We start from the raw sequence: 14,644 nt of genomic DNA on the forward strand, positions 1-14,644 counted from the left end.
TAGGGTAATCGGGATGAGTGTATCGGAGACAGTGCGATTGACACAGGACAGAGCAGAATTTAGGGCTGTTGTACATAGGGTCGCTATAAGTCGCAAGCGACTCGATGGCACATAACAACAACAACAACAAAATAATACATAAATAAGGAACTGCCAGAAGTTCAAGCAGGATTTAGAAGAAGACTTGGCACCAGGGATATCATTGCTGATATCAGATGGATCTTGGATGAAAGTAAAGAATACCAGAAGAGTGTCTATTTGTGCTTTTACTGACTATACAAAAGCTTTTGACTGTGTGGATCACAAGTTGCAGCTGACTTTGGGAAGAACTGGAGTCCCGGAGCACTTAGCTGTGCTCATGTAAAACTTATATCTGGACCAGGAGACTGTTGTGTGAACAGAGCACAGGAACATTACATGGTTTAAAATTGAGAAGGGAGTGTGTCAGGGTTGTTTTCTCTCTCCAGACCTATTCAATCTGCATGCAGAGCAAATTATTCAAGAAGTGGACTGGAAGAGGAATGTGGCATCAGAATGGGAAGGAAATTCATCAATAACCTGTGTTATGCAGATGACATAATCTTGCTTGCTGAAAGTGAGGAGGACTTGAAGCACTTGTTGCAGAAGATCAAGGAATGCAGCCTTCTGTATGGATTGCATCTCGATGTCAAAACACCCCAAAGTTTCTTACCACTGGCTGATTGGCAACAAAATTATGGGTGGGGAAGAGATTGAAACTGTCAACAACTTAAGCTTACTTGGATCCACAATTAACACCCTTGGTACCAATACTCAGGAAATAAGGAGAGGTCAGCGACTCAACGGCATATAACAACAACAACATCATTGCAGTGGGAAAGTTTGAAGTTAGGGACATCTCCAAATTACTGAGGAATAATGATGTCAGTAAGGTGTGTTTTCAGTTTTGATTAAGGCTCGGGTGGGACTGTTGCTTGCAATTGTGTGTGAGCTGATTGGACTTAGCCTATATTTAAAAAGGCATTTGGTTGCCACTTTGGGGCTGCTTTAAAGTTTGGGAAAATGAGTGGAGAAGCTGGATTCTACAAAGGTGTGTTTTCTGTTTGGGCTGAGGTTTGGGTGGGACTATTGCTTGCAGTTAGGTGTGAGATGATTGGACTTAGCCTCATATTTAAAAAGGCAGAGGCCCTTGATCCTGGTTTTAATTGATTTCAGTCAAACATTCTTCTAAGTAGTATAGCGCTGGTCTGCCAATTTGCTGTACAAAACTATTTGTGGTTGCTGTGATGGTAAGCACTGTGACACTGATGTGTCAAATGCACTGATGGTTGCCCATTATGGGCAGTGTTTGAAGGAGCTCTCAAATTAAAACCAGCTTGGAAGCAAGAGTGTCATTCACTTCTGAAATAGCTTGCCTCTGGAAACTCTACACACTTAAAGAAACGATGAAAGTTATACAAGTGTTGTGTTTGTTCATAGGCTCGCTATGAGTCATCTATGACACAATGACACTTAACAACAACAACAACAACAGCGATAATGATGTCAGTGTGTCTGATTCAGGCCATGGTCTTTCCAATCACTTGCTATGCATCTGAAAGCTGAAAAATGAATACGGATGACAGAAGAATTGATGCCTTTGAGCTGTGGTGTTGGAGAAGAGCACTGAACGTCCCATGGAGGGCTAAGAGAACAAACAATTATGTCTTGGAGGAGTAGCCAGAGTGCACTTTGGAGGCAGGAATGATTAGACTTAGCCTCACATACTTTGAGCATGATGCTAGAAGGGGCTTGGAGAGCAACACTGTCCTTGGAAGGGTGGAAGGTCAGCAAAGGGGAGGAAGACCCTCAGTGGGGTGAATTGACACGGTGACTGCTGCAATAGCCTCTAGTGTGTCAGGAAGTGTGAAGATGACACAGGATAGAACAGAATTCAGATCTGTTGTTCACAGGATAGCTGTGAGTCATACAACAACAGGTGATTTACTGACTCTGAAAATCCACAGGACGGTTAGGTATAGGTAGGTGCTGACTCAATGATATATAAAACTAACCATTAATTAGTTATGCTAATCAGTGGTAATTATAGTTATAAAACAAAATGTTTATGAATGATTATATTAAAACCGAACATGGTGTATAAATCTTTATTCAAGTAAAAAGATAGTAATTAATTAATAAAAGATGGAAACAAAACTAAGACTACAACATTCAGTATGGGTTACACCTTAAACATTATCACAACTGGACCAATCAGCAACATTTTGATAAATGGAGAAAAGATTGAAGTTGTCAAGAATTTAATTTATTTGGATCCTCAACCAACATCCATAGAAAGGAATAATCAAGAATCGAAAGATTGCACTGGTTAAATTTGTTGCCAAACATCTATTTAAAGTGATAAAGAGCAAAGATTCCAGTTTAAAGACTAAGGTGCACTTGACCCAAGCAATGGTATCTTCAATTGTTTTATATGCACAGGAAAACTGCACAATGAATAAGGAAGATCAAAGAATTGGCACCATTGAATCATAGTGATTGTGAAGAGAATTTGATATACTTTTGACTGTCAAAAGAACAAATAAATCTGTCTAGGAAGATGTGCAATAAGAGTGCTCCTTAGAGGCAAGGATGTTGAGGCTTTGCCTTACATGCTTTGGGAGTGCTATCAGGAGGGACCAGTCTTTGGAAAAATACATTATATTTGAAAAGTAAAGAGTCAGTGAAGTAGAGGAAATCCTCAAGCAGATGTGTTGGCACAGAAATTAAGACAGTGGGCTTAAACTAGAAAGATAGTGAGGATAGTGCAAGATTAAGCAAGGTTTTAATCTGTTGTACATGGGATATCTAAGAGCCTGAGTCAACTTGGAACCTAACAACAGCAACAACGAAGTCTGTAAATTACATCAAGTTTCACTCTTTATGTTATATACAGTTGTATGATATGCAGTTCTATGCTGTTATAGTTCTAGTTGGTTTTAGGTACTGTCAAGTTGATCTAATCATAACAACTCATTATAAAATGAGTGTAGGCAGCATGAAGAAGGCCAAATCTGATCTCTACTGACTCCACGAAGGGGAACTCTTCCTATTAACAACATCTACAGCACAAAACTAATTCCTATTAGGTCAGACATGCTCTCCCATGTTCCTTCACTTATCTCTACTACCAAATCTTATTGGTCTATTGGCTCTGAAATCTGTTTCAAAGACAACAGACTTTGCAGACCCATATTCATGTTTGATTGGTTTATTAGGGAATTCAACAGGTTATAATTCTGGCTAGCAGTGAGATACAATAATTCAGCCCAGACAGCTTCTCAAGTATGGTTGCAGGCTCGTTCACCTTGAATCTCACAGTTTAGGTCAATGTTATAAAGTTCCCTTAGCCCTGCAAGTTATAGCATCTTCCCTTAGTCCTCCAGCAAGCTTAGGTGACCAGTGAGACAGCAGTCCTAAGTCTGATCTGTCTTGGCTTGGTCTCTAGTTCTCTGTTGCTCTTGGTGTAGATCTTGGTAGGGATGGCCCAGGAATCTCTGGCCTTGAAGGCTGTGCCATTGCTTCTTCTTCTTTGTTAATTAAGTTTCACCATTTACACTGCTGAAACGGTTCCAGTTTAACCTTGTGGGATGGCGAGGCTAGCCAATAGCCTTGTGGATAGACTAACAAGTCCTATTTGTATGGTGCTGATCATCCAGGTGGTAAAGTCAAATTCAGTGCTTAAGAAAGCCATATTGAACAATACAACCTTGACACCACACCTATGAACAACAGAGAGAAACCTTTTCCTTTTGTGCACCATTTTAATATTTTCTGCTGTGTTCAAGCTCATTGTTGCAATCAGTGTTATCAATCCATCTCAATATGAATCTTTCTCAATTTTTCTGATCTTCTACTTTTCCGAGAATGATGCTTTCAAACACCAGCTGTTCTATAGAAAAAAGATCGGAAATCTCCTCCTGTATATTTTACTGCCTCTAAAAACCCTTTAGAGAGTTCAGTTATGGGTCAGTTCAAACTCAACTGTACACAACAATAATTTTGACAGAGGCATAACGTCAGTGTATCTACCATTATCAGATCATGTTGAATGGTTTCACAGTCCTAAAAATCTCCTCTGTTACATCTATTTCTTTCTCACCAGCTCTATCACTCTTAGTTCTCTGAAACCTCAAAAAACATTGATCTTTTTACTCTTTCCATAGTTCAGCCTTTTCCAAGAATGTGCTATAGTTATAATCCTACAACATGCAGATTCTTCACATGAATTTATTTCACTTAGCCATATGCAGTTAAAGTCTTCTATGACCTTTTGTGGTTTGATAGTTCAGGTCATTTTTTAGCTGAATAATATTCCATTATATGGATGTACCACAGCTTGTTTATCCATTCACTGATATTTTTTCTTTAAAAAATTTATTGGTTTGCATATAATCATTTATATACATGATGTTTCGTCATGAACTGTTTTTTTAATTATTATTAATTTTAATGAAAATTTACAGAGACTTTGGATTTCCATTTAGTCATTGTTGCACTTTTCTCCCTGCCCACCCCTACCCCCCAGTTCGTTCTTCTCTTTGAAAATAAAAAGAAAAATTCTTTCATTGATATACAATCCTTCCCCCCAAGTGAAGTCCACTATGCATCCTTTGATCTAGACTTCTGTCATGACAATAATACCTAATCATATATCTCTTTTAAACAGTTTTCTCCCTCATCTGTTTCAATGCAGTGTACATTATTCTCATTCTTCCCCCAACCTTAATGTCAGTCCTGTTTTACAACAGTGGCACTATGCAGTATAAGTCCTTTTGTGACTGAGATATTTCACTCAGCAGAATGTCCTCCAGAGTCACCCATTTTGAATAATATTGCATGAGTTCCTTGTTTTTCAATGCTGCATAGTATTTTGTTGTGTGAATATACCATAGTTTCTCTATACATTCTTTTGTTGATGGGCACTTAGGTTGTTTCCAACTCTTTGCTATTGTGAACAAAGCCTTGATAAACATAGGGGTGCCCAGTCACTTATTGATGAACATCTAGGTTGCTTACAATTTTTTGCAATTTCTCATGTTATTCCACCCACCGTAGTATATTTATTTATTTTTAAATAAAATTTTTATTTTATACTGGTTTACTTACAAAGTTCGTATACATTGTTTTCAACCTATTACCATATTAACAGTGTTCATCTGCTATTATAGTCTATGTTCAAGTTTCATCAGTTCTTACTTCACTCACTATATTAGATTAGAAATTCCTTGGCAGTAGAGCCTAAAATTTTCCCCCCATATGATTAGCCATAAAGTACTTACTTGAGTCCCTTGCCCATAATAGGTACTGAGCAAATGGTATTTCAATGGAATAGATTTCGGGTTTCTCCCTGTACAGGAGAAACTAGAGCCTTTAGGAAACTTTTTTCAGGTTCATAAAAGTTGCAACTCTTCCTGTGAGGCCTTCCTAAGACAGCTTGTCACACAGAACAGTGGCAAAACTTGTCATTATATATTCCCTAAGGCCTATTGTGTGCATTCTGTTAAGGTTGACATCAGACTCTCATACAGGGATGTTATCAATCTTAACTCTTGAATATGTCTTTTCTCGGGTAGTCATAAGAGGCAAAAGGTAAAATAATTGGTCCTGTGGAGCTTGAGGCTGAAGCAAGGAGCCCATAATGCCTGATGGGAGAATAAGAGCAAAAGTACAAAAGAGAGAGAGAGAGAGAGAAGGACAAATAATGGAAAAGGGAGAGGGAGAGGGAGACGGAGTAAGAGAGGGAGAAGGAAAGAAGAGATTTCCTGAGAGGAACTGGTACATATCTGAGCATATTTCTGCCTTAATATCCAACCTCTATTCATCTCCAACACGCTCAGACCTATTATATTATAGAGAAATGGTCAAGAGAAGAACACCATAGAGTTTTGGCCAGGGAGTAGATCATCAAACCATCATATATCATACCTTTCCCCTGGATTTCTGTCCCAGAACTGAGGAAGCCATGATTCATATGTCCTAGCCTTTCTTTCTCTTTTTTCTTTTCTTGTCTTTCCTCCCCAGACTTTTAAGCTTTTCCTTTCTTCAAAGGCTGATAAAGACTTTTCTTATCCCATATTCTCTTTCTTCCTGAGATGCATTCAACTTAAATATTTCCTGGAGCCATAAAAGCAGATAGGGTGCAAAGACAACGGCAGTATAGAGACGACTCCAGACTACTATCCACAGAGATGAATATACTGTTTACTTAAATAAAAACTTGATTACTGCAAGGTGTGGATGGAGATTGAAGCTCTTCTTCTTTTAGAGGATGAAGCATTTTCTTCCCCATCTCTCCTTTTTTTTCTTCATCATTCTTTGCTTGCATGGTATTAAGGACATCCTATTTCAGATAAACAGCTCAAGGGAAGTAGGTTTTTGTGTGTGTACCATCAAATCGGATCTTACTGCTACAGGAGGAGATTGCCCCTCCTTCTCCAACAGAGCATCTGGTGGATTCGAACCACTACCTCTGGGATTTCAGTGCAGTTTTGTGCCACTAGGCTAACAGAACTCCCTTGGGAAGTAGATTTTTAGAGCGGTTCACTCCACAGTCTCAAGATCATTCTCAATAAACAGATGGCAAGAAAAAAGTTTGCCCATGGTTTGTGAAAATATAAAATTTCTCTGGCCTTGCAAGATGTTGATGTGTATACATTGCACCCTTAGAGTACATGGGCTGGGGCAGAAAATAAGTTAAGGAATATGGTGAGTCATGAACAGAAGTTAGAAAAAGCATGGAACAGAGGTTGAGAGAAGTGCATAGACCTTTGCCTGGTCCAAATGAGAGTAATAGGGATGCTTATTAAGACCAGGAAACTCCATGTCTATCAAATGTTGCCTCATTAGGGATGAGAAAAGACTAAGACATAGTCGTTTAATGGTTGATTATAACTCAAGATCCAACTCCTTAGATTAACTCTTCTGTGATTTTCAACAGCAGGAGTGACATTCACTCCCTAAATAACATGCCTCAGGAAACCCTATGAACTTTGATGGGTGTTGATGGTTGTGGAGGGGCTTCAGGCCTTTTGTTCATGGGGGTCGCTATGAGTCATGCTTGACTCCAAGGCAATCAACAACACAATAACCTCAACCCCCAGAAGCAGGACTTTGAAATGTGAGAGATACTACTGTAATTGTAATGGAGATTAAGCCAGAAACCCCCACCCTACTGCAGGCTTAGAATATCTCCTCCAAACCCCCAGAGTCTAAGAACACAATTCAAACATCACAGCATGAGATACATTGCCTCTCACATCCTATACCTTGAACTTGTTTCTATAAATAAAAAAAGGAATGTTACCATAGCAACCAGACTGTCTGTTTAAATTGTTCCATATAGAATAAATTAGCTAGAATCGATAGTGCTTCCTGAATGCAGAATTACTTTCCTTTTATAACAAAAGTTTGAACAAATTATACACTAAATCACTTGGGAAAACATGGTCTGAGTCAATGCAATTAAATCGTTATCTTCCGTGCCTCTGAACTGCCTATCCTGGGATGTTTCTTAGTGACATGGCCTCCAACTTGTGCTTTCCAGACTGCTGTTGTTCACTGCTCACTTCCGTGGCCTCTTCCCTAGCAGGCTCTTCCTGCTGTTCTGCATGTGTCATTAGAAAGGACACTTATGTCTGTAACATCCTGCTTCCCCAGGCACGGTTGTCATGTGATGAGATGCTGTCTTCAGAGATGGACAGATTTTAAATGACACTCCCCAAGTGGGCTTGCAGAAACAGTCCTCAGAGCAGATGCAGGCCCAGGCTTTTCTCCAGCAAGGAGCTTGTTAAGAGGCATTAGGGAGCCCCAAGCCAGTGAGAGTCTGCCAATGTTCCCTCGGGTACAAGAGTAAAGGATTTCTTCCCTAAACAAAATATGGAGGAGAGACTTAAGGAAGAAAACAAACGTGGCTATATTTTGAGCAAAAGGGATTGAATATGGCCTCCACCAATCATCTGAGGGTCTATACAGAACCCTGACCTATTAACTGACCCTAGTAGCATTTGAAATCATCATTTATTCAAAATGTAGATACTCTTGGGAAGGACAGCAACATAAACAAATTACTACTCTGGTGGCTTAGTGGTGAGGAGTTTTTCTGCTAATCCAAAGGTACGTGGTTTGAATCCATCAGCTGCTCCAAAGGAGAAATATGGGCAATGTCCTCCTATACAATTTACTGCCTCTAAAAACCTGGTGGAGCATCAGATATGGGTCAGTTCTGACTCAGTGGGATATAACAACAGCCACAACCACCAGGGTGACATATTGCTGTGCAGCACAGGGAGATGGGAGAATAAGTGTACAGCTGAGGAGCTTTAGTGCAGTGTTAAAGAACTTGGCTGCCAACTGAATGTTCAGTAGTTTTAACTCAGCAGTAGTTCTTCAAGAGGAAAAAAAAAATTTAAAAATCTCTGGCAATTAGTTTTTAGAAACATATAATCTGGAGACATTCAGGTGATGAGGAGTTAGGGCCCTGAAACTCTCCTGGAGAAAAAACTCTTTCAGCTGGGATGTCTGACTTCTGTGAAGTCATCTCACAGACCAAAGAAGACAACAGAATTTAAAAGAGAGGGCTGCAATCAGGTGAGAGACTCACTTTCACAGCTGTCACATTGAAGAGCTAACAAAGGAGCTATTTACAACCCCCCTGGACAGAAACTGCTTAAGATGGGGAACTTGGTCATGCCACTTCTCAGACAAAAGAGGACAAGAGACTTCAATAAAGGGAACTGCAACCAGGAGAGGGACACAATTTCAGAGCCAGCACATTCAGGTGCTGGTGAGGAAGGAGCCTGCAAATCCTCTGGAGAAAAACTTTTCCAGGTGGGGATCCTGGCCACCACAGGCCTATCTCACAGATCAAAGAGGACAATAGAATTTAAGAGAGAGGGCTTCAATCAGGTGACAGACTCCCTTCCACAGCTGGCACGTTGAAGAGCTAGTGAGGGAGCTGCCTACACCTCCCATGGAGAGAAACTACTTAAGTTATGGAACCTGGTTATATCGCTCCACAGACAAAAGAGGCCTATAGTCTTTAGTAGAGGGTCTACAATAAGGTGACATTCCAGCAGGGCTGCCCTGCAGACAGACAGGACCTGAAGGACTTAGGAAAGGCAAACCTTCCTGCTCCACAAGCCCAGAAAGGACTTCTGTAGAGTGAGTTGTCCACTCCCATAGCCTGACACTTTCAGTCTGTAACTAATTAAAAAATCATAAAGATAAAGAACTATCAACAACCTATACTGACATAATAGAAATAGCCCAACATATATCAAGAAAAACCTCACATCATGTCAAGAGAGCATCAGGTAGCTTCAAATGTTGTGAACAAACAAACTAAACCTTCTCCAAAAATATAAAGCATGTTGCAGACATGGTGAATAACCTGAGTCAGGGAGGAAGAAGAAATATATTGACTCAGAGTCAAACGAATAGACTGAAGAAGGAACAAGTGATGGAAGAAAGAATAGAAGTCAGAAATAAAATGAATACCCCAGAGACAGAGAACCAGAAGAAATGTATTGATGTGAAGGTATATAAACAGCTAAGGAAGAGGTGCAAATGATGAATGAAAGAATGTTGTTGTTGTTAAGTGCCGTTGAGTTGTAGGCGACTCATAGCAACCCTATGAACGAAAGTCCTCAACACCTGTGTGACTTTCATCCTTTTTCCAGGTTCATAGGGTTTCTGGAGGCAAGCTACTATGGAATTGGATGCCACCCCTGCCTCCAGGCTTGTTTTAATCAGGGAGCTCCCCCAAACACTGTCTGCTATGGGTAACATTCACGCATTTGACACATCAGTGTCACAGTGTTCAGCTTCACAGCAACCACAAGTTACCTCTGTATGGCAAGTGGACACACCAGAGCTATATGACCTAGAAGAATGTTTAAACAAAAACAATGAAAAACAGGCCTGAGGGCAATGGATTAAAAGGTCACACAAAGTGTTGAGGACTTTCATTCATAGGGTCGCTATGAGTCGCCTATGACTCAACAGCACTTAACAACAATAACATCAACATAGAGAGAGATCAGCTGGCCTAGTGGACAGAAAGTGATGCTACCAAGCCAAAGGTGGGTGACTTTTTTTTTTAATGAAAGCTCTCAAATAAGCAATTTTATTCCTATCCATGATTGCAGACATTTACAAAACCATAACATCTGAGTTCACCTTAAAAAATAACTTATATAAAGCAGTGATATACACAGCACAAAATAGTTCAGGGAGGGGCAGGAGCAACTTTTAAGAATTAAAATGTAAACGTGAAAAAAAGGATGGAATAAAAGTCCCTACTTACGTCTACTTAATATGTCATGTGATATTTTACAATGTCCTGTGGGCCAATGTATGTGTGTGCATATGTCCATATAACATACACACATACAATACATTCTCTTCCCCACACATAACATACACAGATAATTATTTGCAGTTCAGTTTGGGGCAATTCTAATATGTCACTCCGCACAGTTGTTTGAATCACGTTTGGACCCGCTTTCTTCACAAAATAAGGGAGAGAGCAGGAAATAAAAAGGTTGGTTTGGTATGACTGAGATTCCTTTGTTTAACTGTACACTGTGATGGATAATTTCTTCCGCAGTAGTTCTGTGAAGGGCTCACTCACTGGGTTGTCATGAGCAGGCTTCATAATGGATCACAAACTCATTGTCATGCTAGGGGCATAACTCTCGCTCTGAAAAGGATTTAAGAAATTGCCCCCCATTTCACCATCATCCCTTGGAGTGCCCGGTTGATTACTCAGGCTCATATTAATGGGAGAGTTCTTGGAAATACTGTCCATATCTCCTGAACCTAAAGAGCCATTCATGTGATGTGGCTCCATTCCTGCTAATCCACCCATTGGACCATCTGACCCAGGACCCATTGGAAAATTGGGTCTGTTAGGTCCAGGAGGTACTGCATTCATTAAAGTATACATATTATCTCCAGAGTTGGTTGAATCTGCTGAGCTAGGCATGATGGGTGTTCCTGGTGGCCCTCCACCTCCTGGAGGACCTACATAATTCCCAGGAGATGCTGAGGAGTATGGTATTGAATTGGCATTTGTCGGGTTTGGCCAAGGTCTGCCACCACCTGGACCCATGTTCATTCCAGGCATTCCAGGGCCACCTAAAGCACTCAGTGGGGGTCTCATTGCACCTCCATAGTTCTGTGGTCCTAAGGGCACCATTCCTCTTGGAGGAGTCATTCTCTGCATTGGCCCACCCATATTTGGATGTCCTTGTTGTCAAGTTGGGTCCATTCCACTGGGAAGTAATGGCTGACTTCCTGGGACACCACCAAGAGCCAGGTTAGATATCCTCAATGGTGGCCGTGGACCGCCAGGGTATCGAGATGACATAAAAGGCTGAAAGAACCCTGGTGGAACAGGACCTACTGGCATTCCATCTCCTGGGGGAATGTTTCCTAGCACTGGACTGGGGGCTGCTGCAGCACTATAGTCATGGAAGGCTTTTGCTTCACTTGAGTGTTCACATGTTTCTCGTCTTTCTGGAGCTGCACAGTAAAGATTCCAAAACACACACCACCAAGAATGTAAGAATCCTGGTGGTCCCCCAATGTGATGTTTTTTTCCCATCTTATCTCTGATAAAAATGTCTGAGCAGATTTCGGAACTCCTACATGGAGCAGATATTCATATACGTAGAGTGCTAACTTCTCCTGGGCCTGGCTGTCGGATGGGACGGCGCTGCTGTTACTCTTGCCTTTGCTGTACATGCTTAGGTGGGTGACTTTTAATCTGCAGCCTTGGGAATCCCTGAAGTGCTGGCTTGACCCATGGGTGGCTAAAGATGAGTAAGGAGACCAGCTGGTCTGAAACAGAAAGAGGTGTGGATTCCTGACTTGGCAACTGATGCCTATTTGAACCTAGCCGTCAGTGGCTGAGGATGTGTTGACCAGAACCCAACCAACATTTGGAGAAGATATTTCATTCTGAAAGCTAATAATTGCTGTCATCTGATGATTTGCTTTAGACTGACTTGTTTATAGATGCATATTCAATTATAGCGGAAGATTTTTCTAAGAAAAAAGACATGCTTTTTCCTCAGTGAGGACTTCCTTTGATAGTCCTATTTGACAGTACTTTGGTAGGATGGGGCAAATTAAAAATTGGTTATCTAAAATGGGGGGTTTATGGCATAAGAACTAAAGCAGTTCATGCAGTACTGCATAAATACATAAATACTGCATAGCACCAGTGTTATAAAGCAGGTCTGACATGGGAGCTTGGGAGGACAATAGGATAAGAATGGATAGATAATGACCATTGCATTTGAACAGATAAAAGAAAGAACTGTCTAAAATGAATGTTTGATTAGGCATTATATGTATAACAGCCAAGAGTAAGAGATATCATTGCAAAGAGGACTGGCGGGAGAGGAGGTATTAGGTAATTGTGCAACAATGAATGAACATTAAAAAAAGTGAACTGGAGGAGGGGAGAAGGGGAGCAAGGGGGTAAAATGTGCAACAATGAATGAATAAAAAAAATCTAACTTTCCTGTAAATGTTCATTAAAATCACAATTAAAATAACATTTTCTTTTTTTTTTAAAAGAAGTAAAGCAATTAATAAAAACCAGCAACAACAAACAAATCACTTGGCTTACATATTTCCCTAAATATACATGATGGTGAGGGGAAGGCTGATCTTTCAGATGAGAAATAATGGCTAAGTAAAGTCAGAGGGTGGGCTGTGATGTTAGCCTAGAAGTTGGCCTTTTTTTGTATTACAGTTAACCCCCTCTGGTCTCCATCTGCTTTAACTGCAGGCTCGTGGTCTTGCAGATTCCCATCATCAGTGGGACATAGTTCCATAATACAAAGAGTGCTTCTTCCCACACGGGGAGGCAAGACTTGAGAGGAGCCAGACTTGAGGCGAGCAAGACTTGTGGTGGCAAGACTTGAGGGAGACTGGAGCAAGACCTTGGTAAGAATGAGACCCTAGTGGTGAGACCATGGTGATGATGATGGAAAGACTGTGACATTGCTGTGAAGAAACTGTAGTAAGGTGTAATCAGAGGAGCCCTGAGATAAAAGGCACAGTTAAAGGATTTTGTTGTTCTTGCCGGATGTTGGAAGAAGAAAGTGACTTATAAATGCTCTGAGGCAAGCCTTGCTGGATGATTTGGACTTGACTGCTGAATTGAAACTAGAACGTGGACTAAATGAGGAATTGTGCCTTCAACTTGGGCTGACACCTAGACTTGTATTGGGTGATATTCTTTGTCTTCCCCACTCTCCAACTTACTTTCCTAATAAACACCATTCTCAGTACCGTAACTGTGAGTCAACTATGAATAAATAAACCTCTCGTTGTTGGTGTGGCTCTAGAGATACTGTGGGGCTTGGATATGTGCTCTTCATCTGCTTTCTGCTCTGGTGTGGTATGGGGCTGTGCTATTCTTACTCTCTCTGGCCCTGTCAGAGAGATGCTCAGGGTACTGAGTCCTTCTGAGCCATTTCTGCTCACTAGACAATGGTACAATGACAGATACATAGACCAATGGAACAGAATTGAGGACTCATAAATTAACCCAGCTAGCTATGGTCAACTGGTATTCCACAAGGAAATAAACTCTATTAAATAGAAAATGGCAATCTCTTCAACAAACGGTGCTGGTAAAACTAGACTTTTAGAAAGTTGAGGAAGATTGCACTTCTCACACCATATACAAAAACCAACTCAGGGTGGATCAGAGACCTAGGGCTAAAGCCCAAACCATAAAAATCACAGGAGACAAAATGGGACCAAGCTTAGAAGGCCTAGAATTTAGTATAAACAGGTTGTTAAATATAGCCACAAATGCACAACCAGGAGAGGATAAAATTGAATGTGACTTTGTAATAATCCGTCCCTGTGTGCACCAAAAGTTTTTCCAATAGGGTGAAAATAAAACTTACTGACTGGGAAAATACATTTGACAATGTCATATCAGACAAGGGTCTCATAATGAAAATTTACAGAGTACTACAGAGCCTCCACAAGAAAATGGCTGAAAACCCAGTCACAAAATGGGCAAAAGATATGGAAAGATTTTCACGGAGGAAGATATTTGGAAGGCCAACAGACACAAACCCAAACCACTCAAAATCACTGGCAATCAGGAGATGCAAATCAAAGCCACAAAGAAATACCATCTTACTCCAGCAGCAGTGGCAAAGTTTAATAAGAGAGCAAGTAATAAATGTTGGAGATGATATGGATATACAGGAATTCTCATACACTGTTGGTGGGATTGTGAAAGAGAACCACCACTCTGTAAGGCAGTGGCATTTCCTCAAAAATGTGAACATTGACATTCCATATGACTCAGCTATTCCACTGCCAGGAATATACCTCAGGGAAATAAGAACTGAGATACTGATGTTCATAACAGGATTATTCACAAGTACAAGAACATGGGAGCAGCCCAAATATTCATCAACAAATGTATGGTTTTGAGAAACTGTGATATATTCACATGATGGAATTTTATGTAGCACCCAGGAGCAATGGTTTTGAAATAAACTACATAACATGGAAGAGATTGGAGAGCATTATATTGAATGTACTAATGCAGTCTCTCTCTCTCTTTTTTTTTATCTCCAAAGGA

General features: G+C 40.6%; 1 pseudogene; it reads right to left on the reverse strand.

Moving 5' to 3' along the window:
- Positions 1-10,681: 10,681 nt before the first annotated feature.
- LOC102844994 lies at positions 10,682-11,766 on the reverse strand (annotated as a pseudogene).
- Between the last annotated feature and the right edge of the window lie 2,878 nt (positions 11,767-14,644).

The sequence above is a fragment of the Elephantulus edwardii genome, unplaced genomic scaffold (assembly GCF_000299155.1).
Source record: "Elephantulus edwardii isolate Elephantulus edwardi_28Jun2011 unplaced genomic scaffold, EleEdw1.0 scaffold00271, whole genome shotgun sequence".
In the NCBI taxonomy this organism is placed as follows: domain Eukaryota; kingdom Metazoa; phylum Chordata; class Mammalia; order Macroscelidea; family Macroscelididae; genus Elephantulus; species Elephantulus edwardii.